The following is a 21,121-nucleotide window of genomic DNA, read 5'->3' as shown; positions in this document are numbered from 1 at the left end:
CAAGCAAAATCAACACGTCAATGAGCATTTGTTAAGCTATTACAATGTCAGGCGCTGTGATAAATACTGGGATTATAAATTTAATATATATATATAATAAGTAGATAATAAAAATATATAATAAATGTATAATATATAAGCATATATTATATACGCAAATAATAAATATAAAGAGGGTCCCCATTCTCAAGGAGTTTGGGTTTTAAGGGAGGAGGACACATAAAAGGAATCTGGAATAGGGGTTGTTATAGAGAAAATCTGAAGACTCTGGAGTACAGCCTAAAGAAATAATGAATATTGACCTCGGCAACCTTTGGAGAATGAAAGTTCTGGAAGGAACTAGCCACTCAGAGGGAGAAGCTGCAGAAATGGAGAGTATGTCCAAAATGGCAAATCCTGAGGAAGAATGAGTTTCCAGGATGAAGAGGTCTTTGTGACACTGTAGAGGAAGTCTGGGAAGTCAAGTAGACCAGAACTATTTTCAGCTTCTGCTTAAGTTTAGAACCATTAAATTAAGTGTCCCCTGTGGCAGGCATACTAAATGCCTGGGGTTAATAATACTGAGTAATGAGGCAGTGTTCCCCGTGGGTACTCTGTTGTTTTCCCTATAGAAATAGAAATAGTAGTGCGCTCAGTTCAAACTAATACTGAAAACAGAGGTGCTAATGGAATCAGCATTCAAAATTTAGGGCTTAAGACATCATAGATGTTATCTTTGCATCAAGAAAGACAAAGGGACACATAGACTGTGAATGAGCCCTAATCCTTTTAGATACCATGTTCCTTGAATTCTTGCCTAATATTACACTATGTTTCCTTTCCCCTTAGTCCTTTTATAGAATTTTTTAGGCACATAGCCTGAGTCACATGGAGCTGATGGTTAGAGGTGCTTGCCAAATGGGTGGAGAAGGAAGGGTGCATCAGGAAGAGAGAGTGAGGTAGAATTAAGAGAGAGAGCAGGCAGAGCAGAGCAGAGCAGCTAGCAGGAGTCAGAGAGGGAGTGATTTTGCCTAAGGGAGCTTGTTTGTGGGAAAGCCTGAGGGAAGGAAGGCTTGGGGATGGTGGTGCTCCCTTTATTGGTAATATTGTTACAAACTTTGTTATTTCCATGGTGGAACTGGTTTTCTGGTATCTGAATAAATATCTTGCTTTTATCTTTGAGGAAGAGAGCTCATGTTTTGCAAATTTTCTCTGGAAGTATGCATGCACATCCATAGCTGCTGCTGTGGGTATAGCTTCGGCATTGCAAGATTCTCAAGAATGTTGAATTTAGAATTAGAGGATCAGAGTGTTAAATGAAACTGTTATTACCTATATTACCTTGAGTAAGTTGCAACCTTTCTAGGCCTCAATTTCCTCACTTATAAAATGAGTGTCTTGGACCATATGCCCTTCCAAGTTCCTAGTGCTGTCTTGACAGAAGTCCAATAGTCCCTCAGTAACAATGAGGATGGCTGCTTAAATGAAGATCTATTGCTCTCCAGCATTGATGGATTTCCCATTAAGAAAATGATGATTAAATCTTTTGCTCAATATGTTCAATGTGGGTTCTTCTTGGTCCACTAAGAGCATGTGCTGGGTGCCTGTGTCAGGCCAAGAGACACTACTTGGCATAGCTTTCTTTCTATTATTGCTTCCTTAGTAAAATCCCCAAACACTTAGGCTCTTGAAAAATTGCCTTTTGGTTTTAAATGCATTAGAGGATTAAATTAGCGTTTACAAAATATGGTATAGTTCATCTGAGGTTTGCTTAGACTGTCTTTTCAAGAATCATAGAAAAGAGCATTGGGATATTAGTCCTGACACCTGGTTCAGTCAGTAAATGGCTCTGTGACCTAAAGTATTGCAAATCTTCAAGTCTGTAGAAGCTCATTTATAAAATGAAGGGATTGGAGTATATGGTTGCTGAGATCTTTTCCAGCTCAAAAATCTATGATTCTTTGATTACTTTCAGCCCTAAAGTTCTATTTGTATTTCTAATTTGTTTCTCTCTACAGAATGTCCAAAGAATCATTCCAATTAGCCATACTTCACTCCAGTCATTCAAGTTTGTTTTTGGCTTGTCTCTTCTAACGTATTGGAAAACCAGTTTGGAGAGAAAACCTGAAGAAGTTTGGGAGAATATGATCTCTCATTCTGGCGCCTAAGCTGTTTCTTGGCTATGTTAGACCAGAACTACTAAATTCATAGTTTTAATAAAGTTTCTCAAAATAAATATGACCCTTCCTACCCCTCTGTCTTCCTGAAACTTTTATAGCACCACAGTCCTCTTTTCCCTCAGGTCACAGAGGATTCATTCAAGCTCATCCTTCTACCAGCACCCTTGATCCCATTCCCTACTGCCTTTTTCAAGGTCTTGATCCATCCATCATTCTTTTTCATGTACTTTTAATTTCTTCCTTCCCATTTGCCTATAAGGCACTACGACCTTTCTCTAATATCTGCTCTCTCCTTAGCACTTAGCGATTGGACTGTTCTCATAATCATGCATAAGATAGAAAATTCTTTTCCTCTGTCATCAGTAACTTCATGATCATCAAATCCAAAGTTGTTTTTCTTCTTCTTCTGTTGCTTTGGATGTTTTGCCTTTCTACTTTATAATCTTTTCTCCCTTGACTTGAGAGATATCATACTTCCCTGGTTCTCCAACTACCTCATTGACAGCTACTTCTTAGTTTCCTTTGCTAACATCTATGTGTTCCCTTAAGGGGGTGGGGTATCCCACTTTGGTTTGTCTTAGGTCATGGGTGTGGAACCAGTGGCCTTGAGGTCATATGTGGCCTTCTCTGTCCTTGGATGCAACCTTTTGACTGAGTACAAGTTCTACAGAATACAAATCCTTTCATTAATGGGATTTGTTCTGTAAAGTTTGAATTTAGTCAAAGGACTGTATTTGAGGACCTAGAAGGCCACATGTGGCCTTGAGGTGACCTAGATCTGGCATAGATCTGTTTTTGTCCTCTTTCTTCACTTTATCTCAGCAATGAACTACCAGCTTGATGAATATGACTTTCACATCTACATTTCTAGTTAAAGCTTTTCTGCACTTCAGTTTTACCTCTTTAACTATTTACATGGCTTGTACACCTGGATTCCTCCCCTGAACCTTAAACTCAGCATTTCCAAAACCAAATTCACTACATTTCATTAAAATTTGCTCCTTCTTCTGATGTCTCCATGTCTGCCAGCTCCAATACCAATCATGCCAACTGCTATCTTTGTAACTGTGTTGTTACTTTTACTCTTTCCTTGTCTTGACCTTTCATTTCTATTCAGTTACTAGGATCTGTCGATTTTGACTTTATTACAATAGTGATATCACTACATTACCCACTGCCTTCTGTCTTTTTTCATGGCACCCATCTTCATTCAGGCTTTTATTAGTACTGCAATTACCTTTTCACAAGTTTCTTAGGCTTCCTCTCTTTAGAGAGGTCTTCTGCCAGTCTAATCTTGTTTGAACATAGTTTTGGTCATGTCTTTTGTCCACTCAGAACTCTTTAGCTCTTTGCCTATTGCCTTCCAAGTAAAGTTCAAATGACTTACTACTTATGCAAGAGCTTTCACAATTTAGCATCATACTTCCTTGTGATTCAATGAAAAGAGAGCTGAATTTGGATTCAAAGAACTTGAGTTTCAATCCTGGTTCTGCACCTGACTATCTTTGTGACTTTGGGTCAGTCACTTAAGTTCTCAGAGTCTCAATGTCTAATTTATAATTTGAATAATTTGTAAATTTATAAAATGAATGGGCTAGATGAGATGACATAAATGCCCTTGTTTTCATGTTCTCATAGTAGTCCCTTTCTACTCTTTGTCCTTTGTCTCTTATTTCATTTCCCTCATGTCTTAATGTTCACATTTCCTATTAGTAGAATGTTTAATTCTCCTCTTAACCCATTTGATTCCTGCATAGGATCACCTCCTAGACTCCACTTATCTTTCTATGTACTCTCTGTTGATATATTCACTAGATTTCTATCTCCAGCATTCATGAAATTCAGTTTACTTTCCTTCATCTCAACACACACACACACACACACACACACACACACACACATTCATGAGTCAGTTCCTTCTCTCAAGGAGCTCATATTCTATAGGAAAGATATAATAGAAGTGCACGGATAAATGAATACAAGGTAATATTAGACAAAAGAGAACTTTAGCAACTGAGGAAATAAAGGAAGACTTCATAGAAGAGGGCCACCTGAATTAACCAATCAAAAATATTTCTTAAGTATCATAAGCAAGGTAATATGATTGGCACTGATTATACAAATACAATGGATGAAACATTTCTTAATCACATGCAGCCTACATTTCATCAAGGAAAATTACAAAGGCATATGTAAGTATACATGAAATAAATATAAAGAGAATAAATACAAAGTTGTTCATCACAAGACAGTTTGACAGGGAGGGCTCTGGCAATTGCTTGCATAAGGAAAGACTTTCCTATTAGGTGTTTGCTGAGCTCTATTTTGAAGAAAGTTCAGGAAAAAGGAAGGTGTCATTCATTACAGACATGGGGACAGTCAGGGTAAAGACTGGGAGTTGGGAGATTGAATGTTGTGTTTGAAGAACAGTGAAAGGCTTTATAAGCCAAACAGAAGATTTGGTATTTGATCCTGGAGGTGACAGGGAACCACTGGAATTTATTGAATAAGAAGGTGGCATGGGCAGATATGCATTTTTGGAAGATTACTTTAACAGTTGAGTAGAGAATCACCTGGAATGGGACAGGAAGACCCACAAACAGACTACTGTAAGAGTTAAGGCATGAGGTTAGGAGGGCTTACACCAGGGTATTGGCAATGTCAGAGGAAAGACTGGGAGTATACAAGAGATGTCATGAAGGTAGAAACAATAAGAAATGATACCTAATGAGATAAAGACTGTAACACTGGAATGTACTGCAGAGTATCATACACAGAATTACGTTTAAGGAAAGTCATTTTATTAATAATATGTTATGAATTAAAGAGGGGAAAGAAGAGGCAGAGAGATCAGTTCAGAAGTTACTGTAATAATCTAGGTGAGAGATGATGAGGGTCTGAACTAGGGTGCTTGCTGTGTATCATTAAAAGATAGATCATTAAAGGATTTCTCTACAAGCTAAAAATACTACATAACATAAAAAGGACTCCAACAACAGAAAGCCAAGTGGCTCGGTGGATAGAGTGGAGGACCTACAGTCAAGGAATTCTGAGTTTAAATCCAGCCTCAGACACTAGCTCTGTGACCCTGGGCAAGTCACTTAACCCTGTCTGCCTTAGTTTCCTTAGTCGTAAAATGAACTGGAGAAAGAAATGGCAAAGCCATTTCAACTTCTTTTCCAAGAAAACCTAGAATGGGGTCATGAAGAGTAGGATATGACTGAAATAACAGCCACAGGAAATAATAATAATAATAATAATAATAATAATAATAACAGATCCTTAAAGTATTGCTCTCACAAATACCTTTCAAAGATCTTGGATTTAATCATTGTGAGTAAATCCTTCTACCAAAAGAAAAAAAGAAGGATCTCAAACATTTTGGAATTTTCAGATTACTTTAATCATGAAATAGATGATATAGACCTAATCTGTATTCTCTCCCCTTCCCCAGCAAATAGTACTGGGTCAGATTTCAAGAGTTCAAACATAACATGTGAAAGACTCCTTAGGTTATTACATCTGGGTTCTTAATATAGGACATTATTCTGTCATTCTCTGCGATCATAACTACGGTTTTGATTGCTATTTAAGAGGTCGTCATCTTCCCTGTCACTTCTCAGTCTTTGAAATCTTAAGATTCTGTTCAGTGGGAAGCCTTTGTCAAAGGTGGCCGCCCACACAGAAGGCGTTCTGTGGCAGAAATAAAACTACTTTCCAGATTCTGACAACCTTGTTGACCGAGCCAAAGGAGGTCTCTGTTTCTAACTGACCTCATGGCATTTTGTGTTTGTCTGAATGTTCCATGTCTTTCAAAGGCATAGCTACATTTTAATTCATTTGGTGACTTCTAAAGGAAATTCAAGTAGGCTCAGTTTTTATTTGCAGGCTAGACTGCTGTCTTAAGACAAAATAATGGACAAGAAATTTTTCCATATGGGTATGTCTTTCAGGATTTTTAATACATTGAAGTAATATTTGGCTCACAGATGTAGATTATAGAGATATATTGTCTCACTGAAGTCTTCAGTTCTATTTCCATTATACCATACTGCTTACTTTCAGGGTCAGGAATTCATTTATTTATTTATTTGTTTTTAAAGCAGTGCAGTTATTGCTTTATTGGACACACTGTTTCCAAAGGCAAAGAAGACTTAGAGTCAGTGAATAGAGCATGTCTAGTCAGGAAGTTAACATGTGCAGTAAATTTCAATTGACCATTAATAGAAAGAAAAAGTCAAAACACCAAAAATTTGCTCCTTAATGATTTAAACTCTGCAAGAATCATTTACCAACAAAAACTGTTCTAATGCTTAAGAGATCTTGACTCTCTTGTAAACATCTTGACGATGCTTACACAAGAGTAAGAAGGCATACTGCATGTTCTATGTATAATGTTTTATGCTATTAATGTCAGGAGAAAATGGCAGCTGTAATATCTTTCATGATTTAGGATTAGAGATGCTCAGTCTTCGAAGATATGGAGCCCCATTTCCTGTGGCATTTTTAGGAGTTCTTCTCAGAAATCTTGATTGTGACAGTCTTGACTTCAGTGTATTCATGGAGACCATACTCTCCCAATTCTCTGCCATTTCCAGACATCTTGAATCCACCAAAAGGGGTCTGAGGAGAAATCACACCATAGCAATTCACCCAGACTGTTCCAGCTTGAAGGGCAGAAGAAACTGTCAAGACTTTGTCAAGGTCTCTGCTAAAATGCCTGCTGATAAGCCATAGTGGGTGTTGTTGGCCCTCTTGACTACTTCATTGATAGTCTTAAACTTCATGATTTGTTGCACTGGTCCGAAAATCTCTTCTTTGGCGATGCGCATCTCATCAGTAACACTGGAGAAGACTGTGGGCTGAATGAAGTAACCTTTGTCTCCCCACCGTCCTCCTCCACATTCCAGTTTGGCTCCTTCCTTCTTCCCACTCTCAATGAGGTCAAGTATTTTGGTATGCTGCTCTTTATCAATCTGAGGGCCTTGCTGTACTCCTGGGATCAGAGGATTCCCCAGTGTGTATTTCTGGGCACGCTCTACACTCCTCCGAACAAACTCATTGTAAATGGACTCTTCCACAAAAAGCCTCGATGCAGCAGTGCAGCACTGGCCCTGGTAGAAAAATAACCCAAGGTGTGCGGATTCCACAGCATTATCCAAGTCAGCATCAGCAAATACAATGCAAGGGCTCTTTCCTCCCAGCTCCAGTGAAACCCTCTTTAGGTTGCTCTTCCCAGCAGCCTCCTTAATTAGCAGGCCAACCTCTGTGGACCCTGTGAAGGCTACTTTATCTACATCCATGTGAGAAGAAATGGCTGCTCCAGCTGTGGGTCCATAACCAGGCACAATATTCACTACTCCTGGTGGAAATCCTGCCTCTTTAATTAATGATGCTACATAAAGAGCAGTTAGTGGAGTCTGTTCTGCTGGCTTAACAATTACGGTGTTTCCACAGCAAAGGGCAGGTGCAATTTTCCACATAAGCATAATCAAAGGGAAATTCCAAGGAATGATTTGGCCACAAATACCAACAGGTTCATGTCTTGTATATGAGAAAAACTTCCCATCAATTGGGATTGTACGACCCTGCACCTTATCAGCCCAGCTTGCATAATAGTGTAAAACATTCACAGAGGAGACTAAATCCATCATGTAGGCTGTGGGGAAGACTTTTCCAGCATTCATTGATTCTATTGTTGCCAAGAGCAGGCGATCTCTTTCAATTAAATCAGCCAGTTTGTTCAGGAGCCGACCTCTCTCTGAAGCATCCATTGTCCTCCATGGGGATCCGAGCTGAAAAGCCTTCCTTGCTGCCTTCACTGCCTTGTCCACATCTGCCTTATCTCCTTCTTCTACATCACAAATTTTTTCCTCAGTAGCAGGGTTAATGACTGGGAATTTCTTGCCACTCACTGAATCATGCCATTCATTGTTTATAAATATCTTAGTGTACTGGATTTTGCAGTTGGTGACTGGGGCAGGTATGGTCCCCTCTGCTGGATTCACTGATCTCGGTTTCTTAGACGACATTTCTGGGCTGGACCTAGAGACACAAGGAAAGTCAAGTAGCTGACAGGCTCTGCAGTTTTGTACTCCAGGGTCAGGAATTTAAGCATAAAGCAGTGTATTTCTGTGTAGCCTGGGGGGGTGCTGGGTCTTGAGTTCCATCATTAAGGACCCCTGGAGGCTGAAAACATAGAATGTTAACTCTTCATGCTGCTATATGTTGCCTCTGAGAGACTAGAAACACTGGTGGAAGCTACAGAGAAAGATTCAGTAGGATTGAGAACTGATAATGCATTTTATCATTACTGAGTTTGTAAAATTCAGTAACTTTTTTAGAGAATTGCTTAGCAATTATTATATTAAATTCTTCAATACTTACAGATCTGTAATTTCATCAGCGTCTGTGCTGTTGCTTTCACCAGTGCAGAATCTAACACCTCACTGACTTAGTGTGTGCTCTTTGTGACTTACTGTGGCAGATAAAACGCATCTTCCCACAATCAATTAGAGGTGATGAACCTCTCTTGACTTAACTGAGTTGGCCCTAAGATGGCAGACAAATCAGTCATTACTACTCCATCCCTGAAACCTTCCCAGTTTGGTAGGATGTGCCAGTACTCATGCCCAGGCTTTGATGACCCAAAGTCATCTCTATGCCATGTAGTATGAAGAGGCATCAGAATTGGACTTGAGTGGAAGAACATATTTTCATACATTCACATGTATATTTCTATCCATACACATGTAGATATGTGTGTGTAACAATCTATCAGTCTACATATAGATACACACACATATATACAGAAAGACTGAGAATCAGACACATGCACACAGAGACTGAGAGAGAGACAGACAGACAGACAGAAAGAGACAGAGAAAGAGAGAGAGAGAGAGGCAGAGAGACAGAGACAGAGAGAGAAAATCTGCTGGACTTGTTCTCTGTCTCTTAAACATATATACGCATATATATGACATACATACATAAACATATGTATATATATATATATATATGTATATATATATATATATATACACATCCATAAATGTTTTCCTTTCCCTAAATGCCTTGGACTGAGCCTGTGGTTTTCATTAGTATTGGGAACTTCTAGTTCCCAAAGTGAGGAAGCTCCATTTACTAAGCAGAATGACACCTGATCTGCAACTTGTAGTCTTAGAGACTTAATTGGGAGTACCAAGAGGTTAAATAGTATGTCAAGGGTCACAGAGCAAGTTGTGTCCGAGAAGGAACTTGAAAACCACTTTTTGTATTTCTGAGGTTGCCTCTTGGACCCTTAATCACAATGTCATAATGGCTTCTCTCTCCTCTTCCTCTCTGTGTGTCTGTGTGTCTATCTCTCTCTCACACACACACACATTCAGAAGGCGCTGCCTCACCAAGTTTCATCAAAGTATGTTCATATTTTTGAAAGGTATCAAGAAACAAACACATGAGATAACACAAGGTGAAGTGTAAAAAGGGATCTTTTTTTGTTCAATTTGTCAGTGTCTATGAATTGATGATATTCTAACAGTGTATATGTGGGTATATGTGGGTATATATGGGTCTATATACATATATGCACATAAGTATATGTATATATGTGTGTAAATTTATATATGGGATAAGGGGAAAAGAACAACATGTGTGAATGTGATGTAATGGATAAAGAGCCAGACTCAGAAGACAAGGTTTTAAGTTCTATCTCTGACATCCTTGACACATAACGTGTGTGTGTGTGTGTGTGTGTGTGTGTATGTGTATAGGTATATATGTTATTTTATGGACATAAATACATTTGTAAATATAATGTTCATATAATGGAGACATTTATTTTTGCTACAATTGGATTCCTTCTATCTCAGATGAATTTTGAGAATGATGGGAAGAAATAAGACAAAGACATATATATTTAAAATTTTATATTAACATATATCTATCTATATATATTTATATATGAAGAATATATCTTTAATTCCTCCTTTTTATGTGTTTATGCACACTATTTAGTCCCCCCAAACCCTCTGAGGAACAAGACATGATAATTGCACCCACTCAGGGTTTATTCATAGAATTATAAAATGTCAGAGCTGGAAGGGACCTCCCAGATGATCTTGTACAACCCTCTGATTTTTCAGATAAGGAAACTGAGGGGGTTGGATGAGATATGCTCTAGAGATAATCTGTAGAGTCATTTTTGGCCCTGGGGTTTGATGATTCTTCCCCATACTTACTGCTGAGGAGTACAAATGGATATATGGTTTTATATAATTCTGAGAAACAACAGATTGAGTGGTGATGGGGTGAGCAAAAGCTAAGGGGCTGCAAGCTAGATTTCTCTTAACACTCCCTTCTCCTTTCCCTTTAATTCTTCCAAGACAGAAGGAATTTTATTATACTGAAAATAAATGGGTTCCTTTTGTAAACTTATCATTACCTTTCTTACTCTATCTCCTCTCTTATTGCAGAAAAATATTGAGTGCATAACAAATCTTCTTATTTTAAGGTTGTAATGTAGGACTCACTCAGGGACATGGGCCACTCTCTCCCAGTTCATAATTGTCTCCTCAGGAGTGAATTAGGATGTTCTGAAAGCTGCATTAACTAGTTTAGGTCGCTATTTAATAAATGACTGCTTTACTGAACCAAGTATGTCCTGCTGATTTGAAAGTTTTGTTTTGTTTTGCTTTTGAGAAAGGCCAACTTCTAATAATTGTAAGTTTTGTAAATATTAAATGTATTTATTTTATTCCAAATTTAAGAAATAAAACCAACATTTCCTTAACAAAGTGGGGTAGAAAAACAGGTGATTGTGCCTGAAATTGCAGATCCATTATGTATAACTTTGTATTTCTTTCTAAAGTACAACAAAGTTATCATGTAACTTTCTTTTTTTCCCCTCTCCCTCAACTTAGAGATGGCTACTATTAGACATAAATCTGCATGTGTGTTTGGATACAAAGATGTATATATGCACATATGTGGATATCTGTGTGTAAATATACATGTGTGTATGTGTACCATTCAGTTCTTTTCTTGGATTCCAACAGCGTCTTCCTTCATAGATCTTTGCAGTCAATTTGGGTATTTATAATAGAATGACTTGGTTGCTTTCTAAAATCATTGAGCTTGTCATTTATCTTATAGCAGAGTACTATTCCATCATGGACATATACCACAATTTGTTTAGCCATCTCCCAATTGATAGGCATTCTCACAATTTCTAATTCTTTATCATCACAAAGAGAACTGCTATAAATATTTTAGAACATGTGGGTTCTTTCCAATTTTCCCTAATCTTCTTGGGAAACAGGCCTAATAGTGGTATTGCTATGTCAAAGGGTACAGGCAGTTTAATAATTCTTTGGGCATAATTCCAAATCTTTCTTCAACATGTTTGGATCAGCTCATGGATCAACCAACAGTGAATTAAGGTTCCAATTTTTACACAGCCCCTCCAACATTTGTCATTTTCCCCTTCTAGCATTTTAACCAATCTGATAGGTGTAAAATTACACGTCAAGGTTGTTTTAATTTGCATTTGTCTAGTTAGCAATGATTTGGAGCATGTTTATATGACTACAAATTGTTTTGATTTCTTCATCAGAAAACTGTTTTTCATATCCTTTGACCATTTATCAATTGGGGAATGACTCACAGTGTTATAGATTTGACAATGTTCTTCAAATATTTGAGAAATGAGACCTTTATCTGAGGAAATTTATACAAATTTCCTCCCAGTTTTATGCTTTCCTTATAATCTAGGCTACTTTTGTTTTATTTGTACAAACTCTTTTCAATTTAATGTAATCAATATTATCTATTTTACATTTGACAATACTCTCTATCTTTTGCTTGTCCATAAATTGTTCACCTATCCATAAATCTGATAGGTGATATGATCCATGTTCTTCAAATTTTCTTCTAGTATTTCCCTTTATATGTAGGTCATGTATCCATTTTGACCTTATTGTGGTAAATGGTGTATGTCCAATTTTCACCAGGTTTCCTTCCAGTTTTCCCAACCATTTTTATCAAATTATTAATTCTTATCCCCAAAACTTAAGTCTTTACACTTGTCAAACACTGGGTTACCATATTCATTTGCTGCTGTAGATTGTCTACTCTTTTCTATTGATCTACCTTTCTATTTTTTAGCCAGTACCAGACAGTTTTGATAATTACTACCTTATAGTATAGTTTAAGATATGGAACTGCTAAACCTCCTCTCTTTACATTTTTTTATTAGTTCCTTTCATAATTTTGAACTTTTTTCTTCAAGATGAATTGTATCATATTTTTCTACCTTCATAAAATAAATTTTTGGTAATTTAATCAAGATGGAATTGAATACGTAGATTAATTTTGGTAAAATTGTTGTTTTTATTGTATTCACTCTGCCTATCCATGAACATTAATATTTCTCCATTTATTTAAATCTTATTTTACTTGTGTATAAAGGTTTTTATGGTTTTGTTCATATAAATCCTGTGTTTGTTTTGGCAGGTATATTCCCAGGTATTTTATACTGTCTGTAACTATTTTAAATGAGATATCTCCAGCTTTCTCTTCTTGTAGGATCCTGTTGGTGATATATTGGAAGCCTGATGATTTAAGTGGGTTTTACTTTGTATCCTGCTACTTGAAGAAATTATTGTTTCAATTAACTTTTTAGTTGAGTCTTTAGGATTTTCCAAGTACTTTGTCATGCTGTCTGCAAAAAGAGATAGTTTTATTACATCACTCTCTCTTCTGATTTCTTTTTCTACTAAATGTATGTATTATTCCCTCTTTAACCCACATTTGATAAGAATAGGGTTCCCTGCTTTTATTTTCATTGAACGAGGTTAAATACAATCTACTCCTGCCCTTTCTTTTAACTCTATATCTCTCATTTTTAAATGTCTTTCTTGTAAGTAGCAAATTGTCATGTTTTTAATCCATTCTGCTATCCATTTCCATTTTGTGGATGAATTTATCCCATTCACATTTTAAGTAATAATTAGTATTTGTGTATTTCTCTTCATCCTACTTTTCATCCCTGTTGTCCTTCTGAACATCTGTGTTTACCCTATTTCTCCTCTAGTTTACTTCTAACCACTGCCTTCCTTTTCCATACCCTTTTAAAGAATCTCTACCTTATCCTCTCCCCAACCCTTCTTTTCCTTGTTCTACCCACTTCTCCAAGGGTCCCTCCCTTTTCTTCTCCTTCTTCCCTCCTGAATCTTAATCTATATACTTCTCTAAACCCACTCCCTTGTCATTTTTATACACTTCTACGTGTATATGTTGTTCCTTCTTTAACTAAGATCTGATGAGAGAAGGGTTCCAGCACTACCAGTCCTCTACCCCATTTTGATTTCATTAAGTTCTGGTCTTTATGCAACAAAAACTTGAAAGTCTGTCAATTCATTGAACATCCATTTTTTTTCCCATTCAGGATTAGGCTTAACTTTGATGGGTAAGTCATTTTTGGCTTCAACCTTGGTTCTTTTGCTCTTTGAGTTATAGTACTCCTGAGATTTGTGGTTTTTTTAGTGTAGAGGCTCCTAGGTCTTGTGTGATTCTAATTGTGGTTCCACAGTATTTAATTTGCCCCCCCCCCTCCCCTGCATTTCTAATATCTTCTTCTTAACTTGGGGATTTTGAAATTTGGCTATAATATTCCTATTGATTCTCACTCTGGGATCTCTTTCAAGTGATGACTGGTGAATTTTTTCTATTTCTACTTCCCCTTCTTGTTCTAAAACTTTAAAATACTTTTCTTTAATTATTTCTTATAATATCAAGATTCTTTTTTCATTCATATCTTTCATTTAGCCTAATAATTCTTACGTTTTCTCTTCTTGGTTTTTTCTCCAGATCAGTTGGTTTCTATATTTCATATTCTCTTCTTTTTTTTTTATTCTTTTTATTTTGTTTTATTATTTCTTGGTATCTTATAATGTCATTCACTTCCCCTTGCCCAATTGTAGTTTTCAAGAAGTTGTTATTTTTTCCTTAAGATTCTGGATCACTTTTTTCAGTTGGTTGACTTTTTTTTCATACTTTTCTTAGATTGTTCTTTTTTTTCCCAAATTTTTCCTCAGTCTCTCCTATTTGATTTTTAAAGTTCTTCCAAGAACTCTTTTTTGGCATATAACCAGTTGAAGTTACTTTTTTGTGGTAGAAGAGGCTTTTCTTTCTTCAATATCCTCTTCTGAAAACAAACCCAGATCTTCCCTATCCTCATCATAGCTGTCTATGGTTGTGTTCTTTCTCCTTTGCTTACTCATTTTAATTGATTTGTATACATGTATGTACATATGTATGTATATATGTATTTAGCAGCTTGTTATTATAATCACCTCTAGTCCCTGGAGGATGGTCCCTCTGGACTCAGGTCCTCTTTACTGTTAATTTTTGAGCTTTGTCCAGGGCCCAGACTCAGCACTCCTTTCCCCCTCCAATCCACAATTAGGGTCAACAGTCACACTGTGATGGAAATGTTCTTACTCCCTGAGGACCCTCCAATGACTGTAACCTTCAGTTCTGGCCTGAAATCTAAACCAGGAACTCAACTCTTCCATAAATGCCCATAGTCAGTAGCATCCCCACTCCACCACTTCTGCACTCACTGGGCATGTGCTAGTTCTTTCTTTCCTTCAGCTGCAGCCCGGGACCCCTTCTTGGAATTGCAGCTGGGCCTGAAATCCCCGGGCAGCACAGGATTCTTCAATCTTCCCCTGCTGAGATATTTGACTCCCCACACTGTTTGTGAGGTGAGAATTCCTGTGGCTGAGACTGAGGCTACCTCTTAACCCAGCTACCCCAAAGACATTTGTTCAGCAGAGATTGCCTGGAAGTGTTTGCACTTCACTCAGGATGAATCTCAGTCCCTGGAGTCTTTCCTTGGGTTTTCTCCAGTTGTTCCAGGAGGACCACTGCTGTTCCCCAAATCTTGTTTAGTTTTGCTGCTCCAAGTTCACTCTGAGGTGCTATTTTCTCTTATTTGTGGAGGATATCTGGAGAGCTTGAAATTTTCTGACCTACTCTGCCATCTTCCCAGAATCCCTCAATAATTCTGTGCTTATACCCAGGAAGTAATTAACACATGAAGTAGGGTGAGAATTGGGGGAAAGTGTTATTGTATGTAATGATTTCAGATTCAGGATACCTGACTTCTGTCACTGATCACTGTTATTTTGAGGAACGTTTTTCCTCCCTTGGCCTCAGTTTTCTCAAGTGAAAATCGGGATAATCATTATCCTACTTTTGAGAATTGAACAAATGATGTGTAAAAGAACTTTGGCAATAGAATATAACTACTAAAACCTTGTATATTATTTGTAGGAGCCTAAGTTCAGAGCTGGAAGGGACATTACATGTCCCCTAGAGGCAATTAGGTAGAGCAGTGGGTAGAGTGGTATGCCTTCTACATGGGAGACCTGAATTCACATCCAGTCTTAGATACTTCCTTGTTCTGTGACCCTAGACAAGTTACTTCATCTCTGCATTCCCAAGATTCTTCATTGTAAATTTTATATTGCAATGAAAATTTCTGCAATGTAAAATGAGAACATCTACTATGTGTCAGGCATTGTGCTAAATAGTTCACAAATATCTCATTTTATCCTCACAACATCCCTGGAAGGTAGATTCTATTATCTCTATGTTTCTTGTTTCTTTTTTTCCTCCATTTTACAGATGAGGAACTAGAGGGGTAACTGACTTGCCCAAGGTCACACAGAAAGAATGGACAAAGACAAGATTTGAACAGATGCCCTCTGAATCCAAATCCTGGGTTCTTTCCCTTACTCCATGCTTCCTATTATTTCAGTTTTTCTAAAGATTTGGGGTTTTTGCAGTATGGGTCCTCCTTCCAATGGCATAGACTGAAATCCCTTCCTGCTTTAGTAAATAGTTTCATGAGTTTTTGTGACCAAAATAGTCATTTCCTGATTCCAGTCTCCCGGTGATGTTCCTTTGTGAATTTCATGAGTTTCATCTTCACTTGACTAGTCCATAGTTTGTTATCTACACTGAAATAGAAGGTATTATTGAACTTGCCTCAGGGAATCCTGTCCAGGTGACAATCTTTGAGAACTCAAGATTACTTTTTTGTCACAATGAGGCAGTTTACTATGGTTTTGGTAGAGTTAAGGGAAGAAAATAAGCATTTATATAATGTGTACTCTGTGTTAGGCATCGTGCTAAGTGCTTTAAAATGACTATCTTGTTTGATCTTCACAACAACCTTGAGAGGTAGGTGCTGTTATGATCTTCATTTTACAGTTAAGGAAATTGAGACAAATAGGGTTAAATAACTTGCCCAGGGTACAGAGCTAGTAAGTATCTGAGGCCAGATTTGAATTCATCTTAATTAATGTAGGCCCAAGGTACCATTGTACATTGCACCATCTTTGATGGTACATTTTTGTTATAATTTTGTTAAAATTATAATTATAATGTAATATGACTATAATATAAATACAGATTATCCAAATGATTTAGATAGGAACCAATTTTATTTTATAATTGCATTTTTGGTCACAAAGAAAGTGAAAAATTGAATAAATATCAAACCTTCTTAGCAAGTAGTCACTGAGGTAGAAGGATCAAGCAGAAAAGTCAGTGACATTTTTACGGCACAGAAAATGGAAGCAAGTATTTGGAGTGTGGGCAGGTTCCTCAGGGAGAAAACTGGCAAGGGAGAAGTAGGTGGCTTCTCAGTGTCTCTGTTATTTCTTGGCTGCATTTTATCTATTTATTTTCTGGATATGTGATCAGGAGTTTGGATATCTTCATATGTAGCCCTTTGTAGCACCAACATGATATTCATAGCACCTATAGTGGCCATGGACATCCTGGTACAATTCTGAATTGTGAAATACAATAGACTCTCCACATGGAAGACAAAACCAAAACATTTATTCGACATTAGAAAGCCAAATCCACCATAATCTATACATAATAACAATGAAAAGGATGACACCATCCCCAAGTATTCCCCTTGCTAGACTTTCCACAAACCAGCGCCATTAAACAAAAAACAACCAGGCTCCCAGAAACAAAATCACAAACAATCTTTCACTCATGCTAGGCAGCTTCCTGCTTGCCTGCTTCCTTCCTAACTCTAATGGTTCTCATGACCAAATTTTCTCTCAGCTCTGTTCTAGCTCTGCCTCTTCCTGCTTCACTCCTCCTGTTCCACCAGTTCAGCAAATTCCTCCCACTGTAGGATCCATGTGACACAGACTTCCATATGACCTAGGCAGGTCACATGGGCCTATTAATGAATATGAAAAATTTTCCCATTTAAATTACCATTACACCCTTCAACTTCTGAAAGTGCAACTTCTGTTAATAATGGGGAAAATGTACGTTTCTGAGACAGAGGGAGAGAGAGACAGAGAATGAGACAGAGTTACTCTGGTGGCATTCCTCATGGGCTGGGGTCCTCAGGAACTTAGTTGATTATTACTTTTCTGGGGAGAATCCTGAAGAGATTAGAGTTTCAAGTATTTAATTTACAAGCCTCTAGTGATATGATCCCTATTAGCAATCATCTGGTCCCCAAGTGTTTCTACCATTATTGAGCCCATAGCAGGTCTTTCTTTAGGGGTATTGCTGCATGAAATAATCTTCCATCTGGTATCTGTCCCTTCTCATCTATTTGTCATCAGTGTGTCTTCACTCTTGCTGCAGGTGCTGTCATCAACCATTGACTCTGTTGGACTATTCATCTGCCATTCATCTCCAAACAGCAATTAAACTGCTATATGTCTCAAACACATATCTCATAAAAATTATTCATATGATATTGGAAAAAAATAAACAAAAAAAGAGGCAGTGATATTCTTATATCTGCTTTGACCTGAAAGAATCTCAGGATCAACTCTAAGTCACTCTCCCTCCTCAAACCTACAAAGACAAAGAAAGCAATGAAGGGGTGGGTGACTACCTTTCCCATGGACTTCATGTATATTGTGGGAATGTGCACCCTAGGTTTTTTTTGGGGGGGTAGAGGTGGGGGTAGGAATGCCTTGTAATACCAGTTCTTATTTTACCTTCACAGTAAATTTCTTTTCTAAAAGTGAATGATGTGAACTGATTGGTTGTTAATGGGAAACATACCAGTGGAGGCTTGTGAATAGCAAAACTATGAACCCTAGTTTGCTTAGTGTTACTCCTAGGAGTATAAAAGAGAGAGGGAGTTAGAGAGTAGTAGTAGTAGTTAGCTTATCCTCTAGGGATCCCAACCCATCAGTGGATTGGCACCAGAAGGATTGCTCCATGGTGGGGGGGGTACTTCATCTGAGCCAAATTTGTGTCTTTCACAAGGGCCAACTAGAGATACTTTCCACTTGATATTCTCATTATTCAATACATGCAATCGCAAAACAGTGAGACTATTCTTTCAATGTATACTTATTCAGGTCCTCTTTTCTCCCCTTTTTAATTTTACATTGATACTCAATTTTATTTCATTTGCATTAAAAATGGGACAAGTGAGATTAAAAATATGTACTACTTTTGGGGATATTTCTAAATACAGTTCTTTGTAAAATGACCTCCCTAGCAGGGGTTCTTAACATTTTTTTTGCATCAAGAAGCCCTTTAGTATTTTGACAAAACCTATAGATAGTATGTCCAAATAATGTTTTAAATAATTGAAGAAAATGCTAAATTTCACTTACAGGTTAGTAAAAATAAAGATGGAGTTCTTCATGGAACTCCTAAAAAAGTTTACATGGACTTCAGGTATAGCACTAATGTGATATTCACAGTGCCTATGGTGGCCATGAATATCCTAGTGCAATTCTGAATCATGAAATACAATAGACTTTCCAGATGGAAGATAGAACCAAAACATTTATTCAGACACCAGAAAGCCAAATCCATCATAGTCACAAAAATCTATACACAATAACAATGCAGAGAACAATAACATCCTGAAGCATTCCCCCTGCTAGGCTTCCCACAAACCAGTTCCATTAAACAAATCGCAAGCAGGCCTCCTTAAACAAAATCACAAGCTCTTTCATCCGTGCTAGCCAGTTGCCTGCTTGCCTGCATTCTTTCTAGCTCTGATTAGACTCTGGCCAATTTCCTTTCAGCTCTGCTCTAGCTCTACCTCTTCCTGTTCCACCCCTTCAGCAAACTCCTTCCACCACAGGCTCCATGGGACTCACTCTCATGTGACTCAGACTTCCATGTGACTTAAGTAGTTCACATGGGCCTATTAATGAATGGGAAAGATCTTCCCATTTAAAGTACCTTTATACCAGGTTTGGAATCTCTGCTCTGTACTCTTTTTCCCAATGGGTGCAAATCAGTTGGGACAGTTCCCTGAGAATTAACACCATTATTTTTGAATAACTAAACATTTTGATAATTAGAATTCAGATGCAGGAAAATTGACTCTTTATTAATATATTTAACTTTTTGTCTGTGAGGGGGATTATTCATATAAGTTAGAAAAGTCACATATTTAACTGCTAGAAGAATAAGTGTTAAAATTATTACTCTTGTTTCTCTGGCCCACATTACTGGAATGCAGATACTCTTCTTCTCCTCCCATCAAGGTCATCAACCCCTCTATCAGCTATTGTAAAAGCAAGAACCCCAACATACACAGGAGGGCCTGCTATCACAGGTTAAAAGGAAAGCAACTTTTGAGGGGTCAACAATCACTTTAATCAAGCATATGTATCATTTGCTTATTTCAGTGGGGAAAGTCAGCAACCTGAACTTCAGAGAAAATACAGAGAAATCTAAATCAACAGACACAGCTTCAAACTGTCTGAGAATAAGGAATATCACAAATCAACAGACAAATGCAACTGCCTGACCATACATACAGAGTTACTAGAAAGGGAAACAGCAGCATCTGAGTTTTCAAAGCTGAGGGGCTCCTTAGCAATTGCTAAGAGTCTCCTGTGACCAAATACTTCCAATCAGTAAGCCCCAAAGTAAAACCTTACCCTCAGAGTATTTATACATTTTTTAGAGCCAAAGGGCATCACAGCCCTAGAGAATCTGTGCCTCTTGAAAGGTCTGGGCCTTTCTACAAATCTTCCCTAATTAAGCTCTTCTTAATGGGCAAGCCCACTAATGGGTGGGGAAGATCTTTAATCACATTATAATGATTAAGAATGCAAATACATATACTGTTTCTAGTTAATCTCTTTTTTCTGTACTTTACTCCTAGTAAAGACTCTTGATTGATAAAGGAAAGATTCAATCAGAGACACAGAGATTATACTAAAACAAAAACAGCAAAAGATCCTACTTTGCTTGCCATTATAGCTATCCTCAGCTCGACCCCACAGGGGGAATCTTTTCCAACATACTTGAAAATAAGCAGAGGGGAAAAGGGACCTATGAGCAGAACAAGCAATCTACTTTCCCCAAAATGAAAATTCTCTGACTAAAAGGTAAAGTTAAGATTTACACTAGACCCTCTTTAGGAAGCTACGCATTTTAAAATATAAGACTAATGAGATTCTATCTCATATTATTCTAGAGCTCTCAAGAATATATATTCAAGTCAGATAGAGGCTCTCTGTCTCTGTCTGTCTGTCTCTCTGTTCTCTATCAGTTTATATTTCTATTTCTCTCTGTTTCATGTCTTACTCCTCCCTTCTTTTGTTAATAGTTTTCTATTCACAAGAATTATGATGAAGGACACCAATTAGCAGGTACTAAGGTACACTAGGCAGCTAGGTAGTAGAGTGGATAGAGTACCTGGCCTGGGGTCAGGAAGACTTACCTTCTTGAGTTCAAATCTGACCTTGAACTCTTAGTAATCTGTGCAACCCCAAGCAAGTCACTTAATCCTCTTTGCTTCTCAGTTTTCTCATCTGTAAAATGTGCTAGAGAAGAAAATGGAAAACCACTCCAGTGTCTTTGCCAAGAAGACCCCAAATGGGGCCATGAAGAGTTGGACATGACTGAAATGACTCAACAACAGC

General features: G+C 37.6%; 1 pseudogene; it reads right to left on the bottom strand.

Annotated features, from left to right (window-relative positions):
• Positions 1 to 6,265: 6,265 nt before the first annotated feature.
• On the bottom strand, positions 6,266 to 8,249 carry LOC140500508 (aldehyde dehydrogenase 1A1 pseudogene; annotated as a pseudogene).
• Positions 8,250 to 21,121: the final 12,872 nt, after the last annotated feature.

This window comes from Notamacropus eugenii, chromosome 4 (assembly GCF_028372415.1).
Source record: "Notamacropus eugenii isolate mMacEug1 chromosome 4, mMacEug1.pri_v2, whole genome shotgun sequence".
NCBI lineage: Eukaryota > Metazoa > Chordata > Mammalia > Diprotodontia > Macropodidae > Notamacropus > Notamacropus eugenii.
This window is presented reverse-complemented; position numbering and strand designations above follow the sequence as displayed.